Below are 8,626 nucleotides of genomic sequence, written 5' to 3'. Positions count from 1 at the left end.
TACATGCATATATACACATACATGCATATATACACATATATATATATTTATATATATTATCATTTTCCAACGATCAATAGATTTACGATCAGCTCCTGTGGATTGGAGGATAGCTAATGCTGTCCCACTTTTCAAGAAAGGAGCGTGAGAGAAAACGGGAAATTACGGACCAGTTAGCCCGACTTTGGTGGTGTGAAAGATGCTGGAGTCAATTATTAACGATGCAATAATGGGGCATTTGGATAGCAGTAAAAGGATCTGTCCAAGTCAACATGGATTTATGAAAGGGAAATCATGTTTGACTAATCTTCTGGATTTTTTTGCCGCAAGGCTTGGTGTTGGGGCCGCAACTGTTTACCATATATATTAATGATTTGGAAAAGGGAATTAGGAGCAAAACTAATGCATACATACCTACATATTTAAATTCATCTGATAAGTTGGTCAAATAACATGGGCACCTTCTTGCTTTTTTTGAGACATGGATTTTTTAAATGTGAATGTCTCATAGCAACACATTTGTGGGTCAGCAGTATTTTGTACCAACCCCCACAATTTCAAATAATTCTAAATTGAACTTCTTAAACAAGGAAAACAATTTTTATTTACATCATTTTGTGTGGCTGTCAAGGTGGCTGTGTTGACTGTAATTATGAGACTGCCAGGCAGTATCACTGTGAATGGCGGTGGCTGTGTGTTTTAATGCAAGTGTGAAAAGGAGAGTAAATTTAAAGAGACAATGTGAGAGCCATCAGGGTTTCATCCAAGAACCAATTTAAAGGCAAGGTTCCATCAATTACAGTATTTTAATTGAAAATCTTACTCTTAATATTCTTCCTAATTAGGCTTTTTGTGTTCCCTCTTGAACTTTGTGTCTCCCAGAGCCTCTGGGGAGGTTCTGGAGATACAATAATCCAATCTTGAGGCAAATAACCATCTTTAAAACTGGCATTGCCCCTGCCTTTAATTCTACATTCTCCGAGGATGCTGGATGCCGTGACAATCTCTTGCAACAAGTACAGAAAGGCAGTCAACTGCAAAAAGATCACAGAGAGGAAAGAGTATGGAAGGGAAAGGCTTTTCAGAATCATAATCAGATTTTATTTGCCAAGTATGTTTTGCAACATACGAGGAATTTCATTGGCCAGGTCAGTCATACAATTAAAAGCAACAGCACTCAAAATCACATTTTAATACGGACATTCACCAGTGATTCCTACACATTCCTCACTGTGATGGAAGGCGAAATAAAGTTCAAGTCCCTTCCTTTTGTTCTTCCTCGGTCGGGGGCCTCAAGCCCCCCGTTCAAACTCCGTTCAATGGTGAACTCCTCTTGGTCTCCAGGCCTATAGTGCTGCACAAATCACTGCACCACATGCATCTATTTATTCCCTTTTCCCATGGTTCATGCAGCTGGATATTAACTTGCCGACATGGAAAGAGATGCAGTGAGAGCATTCAATAGTTCAGACTTCTGGGTGAATTAAGGGGCTGCTTGATGGGCTGAGGGTAATCGAGATTGTATGATTGTCATTCTTTTGGAAGAACTGATGGAAGTTCTTATGGAAAAGCTGATGAATTGACTACGGGATGAGCTGGTGGGCTCGAGGATTGCTGGATGAGTGTTCTAAAACATAGAAAATAGGTGCAGGAGGAGGCCATTTGGCCCTTCGAGCCAGCACCGCCATTCATTGTGATCATGGCTGATCAGCCGTAATCGATAAGCCGGGCCTGCCTTCTCCCCATATCCCTTGATTCCACTAGCCCCTAGAGATCTATCTAACTCTCTCTTAAATCCACCCAGTGATTTGGCCTCCACTGCCCTCTGTGGCAGGGAATTCCACAAATTCACAACTCTCTGGGTGAAAAAGGTTTTTTCTCACCTGTCTTAAATGGCCTCCCCTTTGTTCTAAGACTGTGGCCCCTGGTTCTGGACTCGCCCAACATTGGGAACATTTTTCCTGTATCTAGCTTGTTCAGTCTTTTTATTCATTTATATGTTTCTATAAGATCCCCTTGCATCTAACAAGAGTGTTTTATTGTCATGTAGAACAATTTCCTGCATCTAGCTTGTCCCAGATAGAACAATTAAATTCTTACTTTCAGCAGCACAACAGAATCTGTAAACATAGTACACTGTAAACAATATGATAAGATATCCCCTCATCCTTCTAAACTCCAGTGAATACAAGCCTAGTCTTTTAAATCTTTCCTCATATGACAGTTCTGTTAGGTTATTTGATGGTTAGGACAGGTTTAGAGGGGTATGGGCCAAATGCAGGCATGTGGGACTAGTGTAGATGGGACATGTTGGCCAGCGTGGGCAAGTTGAGCTGAAGGGCCTGCTTCTACGCTGTGAGACTCTATGACTAGGTGATCTGTTGAGGCTGGTGGTATGCCATGAGGAACAATGGGCATGGACCTTTGTAAACCACCACCTGGTTGAGTCTCCTTGAGTCACCATCGGCATTGATAACATCAGTCAGGGGTTGATGATCTGCAAAAAACAAGTTGGTCTCATTCTTGTTCTCTCATGCGATACAGGCAGCAGCTCTGAACTGCCTGTGTTTGCCCTCTTGGCTGTCTTGTCAAGTTACGCTGGAGATTAGTCACCCCTGAAACAAACAGTGCCTTGTGATCCACAGGGGAAAAAATAAAATCTAAATGCAGAACAATGGATGGTTTAAATCAAAGAAAATGATACAAAGAGGCCATTAGAGCAATACCGATCTAAGAAACTGAGAGCAGATTTTACAATGCATTTAAACCTCTCCCATTTTTATGAGATGCATTCCTGGAATATGTAGGAAGTTTATTGTAACCTAGTGCCCTAGTGGATTAAGGGCGGCATGGTGGTGCAGCGGTAAAGTTGCTGCCTTACAGTGGGTGCTGTCTGTACAGAGTTCGTACATTCTCCCCGTGACTGAATGGGTGTTCTCCGAGATCTTCGGTTTCTTCCCACACTCCAAAGACATACAGGTTTGTAGGCTTGGTATAAGTGTAAATTGTCCCTAGTGTGTGCAGCCTAGGGAAAATCGCGTTTTAAACCCGCCCCCCTCTAAACGGCGCCAAAATCGCGCACACGGGCTGGGACAGATTTTCAGGGACGCTTCAGGTACACTTTGCAACATACCTAGTTATAGGATCTTTGGTAATCAGTGTTTTAGGGGAACAGTGTGTGATACAGCTCATTTATCACTTCACATATTTTAGTTAATTTTATTTTGAAATGTTTCCCCCCTGCTTAACCTATCTGTTTCTGCTCATTTCCCGCCCATCCTTCCTCCCCAGCCCCTCCTTTGTGCAGTTTCCCTTGTATTGTGCCGTTTCCCTTGTATTTAGGCTGTGGGCTGAGCATCAAAAATGTGTTTTCGTGACCCAAGTCACAGAACTACATGAAATTTTCCACAGATTTAGATGAAATATAATTGAGAAGGAAGTCATAACTCGTCATTGCCGAAAGTTGCACATTAATTAATTAAACTAATTAAAAAATGAGATCGGGAAAGTAAGCGCCATCTTGTGGCCAATGCCCATATTACACGATGGGCAGCCTATTTCCGTGTTGCAGTCCTTTTAAACTATATATTATTACACCTATATCTATATATATCTATATATATATATATATATCTATATATATCTATATATATATATAGATGAATGAGTGAATGTACAGCCTCCAAATCTCATATATATATATATATATATACATATATATATATTAATGACAGGGGAGACCATCCCCTGTGGAGGGTCAGGCAGAGGCTACAAAAAAAAATCTCATAGTCATTAAGCCTGCATGGACTTCAATTCATAACATTTCAACCTCTTCTTCATGTTAATGAGAATAACACTGTTACTACCATGGATAAATTAGTTCAAGTTGAAGTTCACATACACCAATTCATTTCTACATAAACATCAGCCATTTCTTACCATTTCTCACTCCAATGGCAGCCTATAAAGTGCAATGAATATTCCTCCGTTTTTCTCCCGTGGTCGGGGCCTGGAAACGGCCCCTACGGACGGCACTATGTACAGCCTAAAACCACACCCGCACCCCTCCACCCCCCCCCCCCCCCCCCCCCGCCCGCGGAGATGATCCGCGGCTCCGCATTCGCGAATCGGCAGCTTTTTAATTGAGACCGCGGCTTCACTATGTTAAATACATAGGCCCCGCGATCAGAGCACTTTTTCCCGGTAAGTTATCGCAGGCAGCTCCGAGATTAGATGGTTAAGACATTACTCTACAACAAGCTGGCATTAGTGAACATGTTTAATTTACCTTGTTATTGATACATATAGTTTAGGCCCTCAACTTCATGAATGAATGAATGAATGAATGAATGAATGAATGAATGAATGAATGAATGAATGAATGAATGAATGAATGAATGAGTGAGTGAGTGAATTAATGAATGAGTGAATGAATGAGTGAATGAATGAGTGAATGAATGAGTGAATGAATGAGTGAATGAATGAGTGAATGAGTGAGTGAGTGAGTGAATGAGTGAGTGAATGAGTGAGTGAATGAATGAGTGAATGTACAGCCTCCAAATCTCATTTTTTTCACATTATAAAGGGTGTAATTAAATTAATTAAAGTCCATACAGATTAGACTTTAGATCTTACCTTTCAGTTTGAGTTGATTCACAAAGTTTCACAACTTTGTGTTGCAGCACCTCAGCAGGGACTTTGCTTTCAAGACTTTCTTCCACTTCTATCCACTTAGCTGCACATTCTTCAGACTTCTTAATGCTTTTCTCACTAAATTCAATTACCCTGCTGCAAGTTTCCACGACAAAGAAGCTTAATCGGAATCTCCAGTAAAACAGGCATCAGTGAAGCCCTCTCAGCTATGATGTGTGCTAGCCTGAAGCAAAGCGCGTGATTGGCCAACTGGCATACAACTCAATGTTAAACGTGCTTTGATTGGACTAAAAATACCTGAAATGTTTCCGTTTTTTCTCTAATTTAATAAAGATGTGCAAGTCTTGTTCTTGACGAGTTTCAGGGGTGATTTATATAATATTTTTACACAATATGTGAAAATTTTATGCAGTTCTGTGACTTGGGTCCCGAAACACTGGAATAAAGCTCCTCGGCCCACAGCCTAATTGCTTTAACACACACTGAGTAGCAATGTTACAACATTTTGAGATTTTAAAAATCAAGTCTGTAATTTATCCCATCAGATAAAGCATAAAAAGAAGTTTAATTTGTCACCTAATTCACTTTCATATCTTCAGTATTAAAAAAAGTTATGGCCATTTTCATACTCGGAAATTAGCATCTTGTTCCCTATTTCTTTTCCATTGGCTTAACACAAAAGCTGTGATCGAGGATAGTCAAATGGCCATAACTTTCTTAAAAATTAAGAGAACTAAAATAAATGTTCAGTTATTATTGATTGAAGCATTCTGAAACAAATATGAAACAATCTTACTTAGATGACTTGAAATTATAGCATATAATTAGTTAGTTACCTAATTGTAGCTAATTACAAAATTCAATTACTAGATCTAAACATCTATCAATTTCTTAAGAATAGATTAACATTTTTAAATAGCCTAAGTGTCCAAATAACATTCACACAAGAATTCACAATATAACATAATTTTTAAATCTCATTGTCATGGATTTATAGGCCAAATGGAAGGAATTTAATGTTTAATACCTGTAAATTAATGGCCATTTAAATCATCTTGCGAGTGGGTTTTTCTGGAACGCGACCATTTGGAACGTTGCGGTTTGCAGTGATTTAGACCCCCATATCGGCATGAAAAACACTGCCGGTTGGTATGGGGACTAAATTACCGTTTCGCTACTTAAAATGTGAACTAAAGGCATCTTAAGGACCACTTTTATACATAAAAATAAACAGCTTTCTTTTACCTGTCACCTACATGAAATCCGTCCCCGTTGTCGGCGTTGACGGCTTTGGAAGCTGATTTTAAAATGACTCCAGCGCTGAACGAGTCGGGCAATTAAAAAAAAAAAGACAGAACGGCCGTCGGAACGATTCTTCAGCAAAAGCTTGCACTCCAACCAAATATAATCCAGGACAAGGTAGGAAAAAAACCACGTTTTAACCCCGCCCGCCCCTCTCAAAGGCACCAAAATTGCGCACTCGGCCAGTGGCAGAATTGCAGCGCCGCTGAAGGTAAGTATTGTAACATACCTACACTGAGCACAAAATTCAATTTAACATATATATATATTTATATATAATGAATATATGAATGTGTGTTTGTGTGTGAGAGGCAAGTTAGAGATAAATAGATCTCAAAGTTCCTTCTAATGGATCAGAAGCAACTTTGATTTAACACTATTTCTCTCTTTATCTTATTTGTCAGATTATGTACATAAACCATAAAGGCAATTATATTTATAAATATATACATATAAATACATTAATACATATAAATATATTAATTCATATATATATATATATATATATATAAATATATTAATTCATATATATATATATATATATATATATATATATATATATATATATATATATATTTTTTTTTTACAAAACTGCACATAAATATGACATGGGGTCAAATTTCAAATTCCTTAAATAAAGTTTACAAGCACTTTATTGGGTTCATGACTAAATAGTATCAAAAAAAATGTAAGAAAAGTAGCACATTGATGGAAAGTTTCTGAAAATGGCATCAGAATAGGGGGGGGGGAGAGGGGGTGAGGTGGTGCGTGGGGGTAATGTGTGGGGGAGGAACGGGGGAGGGGTAAAGGGGGCTCCCCTTTTGTGTGGGGAGGAGAGGGAAAGGGGGAAGGGTGTGTGGAGAGGGTGTGTGTGGGGGGGAGAGGACTCCACACAGCACCTGCCGGCTCCACACAGCGGCTTCCCCGTCTCCACTCTTGCGGACAGCACGGCGTGCGGATTCAATCAGCACGGCTTGTTGACTCAATCAGTACGGCGTGTGGAATCAATCAGCACGGCTTGTTGACTCAATCAGCACGGTGTGTGGATTCAATCAGCACGGCTTGTTGACTCATCCCCGCCTCCAGGGCTTTACTCTCCTCACCGCGATGATTGACAGCGGGTGCCAGAAGGGGCGTTACCCTCATGGTGACTGACAGGCGAGAAGACCAATCTGTTAACTCACGATTTTTTAAACCTTCATAACTTTTGTAATATTCCACTGATCGGAACAAAACCTGGTGCGCTTGGAGCGGAGGAGACCAGTTCGTAAGGTGGCAAAAAATCCTGGCGATATAGGGTACCGTTTTTGCGCAAATTTAAATAAAAACGCAAACTGGAAAAAGACAAGATGAGAGTTTTAGTAACAGTATAGATATATATATATATATATATATATATATATATATATATATATATATATGAAATCCTAATATTGGGAATAAAATATCCTTGAACACAATGTCAAGATATTTTTCCATTCTTTCATTCTATATTAGTGTAATACAATGTAGTGCATACATACCTACATATTTAAATTCAGCCGATAAGTTGGTCAAATAACATGGGGACCTTCTTGCTTTTTTTTGAGACATGGATTTTTAAAATGTGAACGTCTCATAATGATACATTTGTGGGTCAGCAGTATATTGCACCAACCCCCACAATTTCAAATAATTCTAAATTGAACTTCATAAACAAGGAAAACACTTTTTATTTCTGTCATTCATGGTAATATTTACCCAATTTACAACATTTTGTGCGCGAGATATACAGGGTTGCAGTGTTTCGCATATGTGCTAACCAATGAAAGTGATGTAAAATTCAACATATTTCAAACAATAATTTTTTGCTTGCTTATACCACCCCTTGCTTACACCAAGGACAAAATTTCCAACTTAAAAGCGTGTTTCCATGTTGTGATTTTCGATCAATTAATCAATCACCAGTAGAGTGCAGTCCTAACCTTCCACTTGCCTCATTGGAGGCATTTGAACTATCTTTAATCAGACTTGCCTGACAACAGGCTTGGCTCGCTCCCCCGGTAATGAGAACCAGCCCAGAGATATTTGAGGCCGAGCCTGGCCTCTGCTCACCCCGTACACTGGAGAGGAGGTAGAAAAACCGAAGGCCAGTAAGCAGACTGGCGGCGGTGGAGAGGGCCTCTGGAGGCCCGGTCGCAGCCTGGGGTTCGGCCTGGCAAGCCACGGCAGTATCCCAACCGCAGGTCTGGCGAGACCAGAGAGGGGAGGCGGCCGAGCCCGGCCCCTGATCTCTGCAGGATTAGAGTGGAGGTGGAGACGATGGTGGGCGCTGGACAAAGAAGAACCAGGAAGGGATCTTACCTTACGGGACCTCAGGGTCAGTTGTGGGAGGTGCCCCCCTCCCCACACTCCCCAGGGAACAAGGGCTGAAGAGGGCCAGACATGCAGAGGGACATTGGATCACAGTACGGCCGGAATAGAGGTGATGGCTGCAACAGGCTTGGTGGCCGGTTGCAGCTGGGACTGTAAAATGCCACCAAAATGGCATTACTTGCATATGGACTCAGTGGGCTGTTCTGTGCATTCTGTACTAACTGTGGACATTGTGCTTATGTATTGAGATAATCTTGCTGAGCTGTCTGCAAAAAATGTATTTCACTGCACTTGGTAAACGTGACAATAAAGAAAC

This window comes from Amblyraja radiata, chromosome 16, assembly GCF_010909765.2.
Source record: "Amblyraja radiata isolate CabotCenter1 chromosome 16, sAmbRad1.1.pri, whole genome shotgun sequence".
NCBI classification, from domain to species: domain Eukaryota; kingdom Metazoa; phylum Chordata; class Chondrichthyes; order Rajiformes; family Rajidae; genus Amblyraja; species Amblyraja radiata.
Note: the sequence above shows the minus strand (reverse complement) of the source record.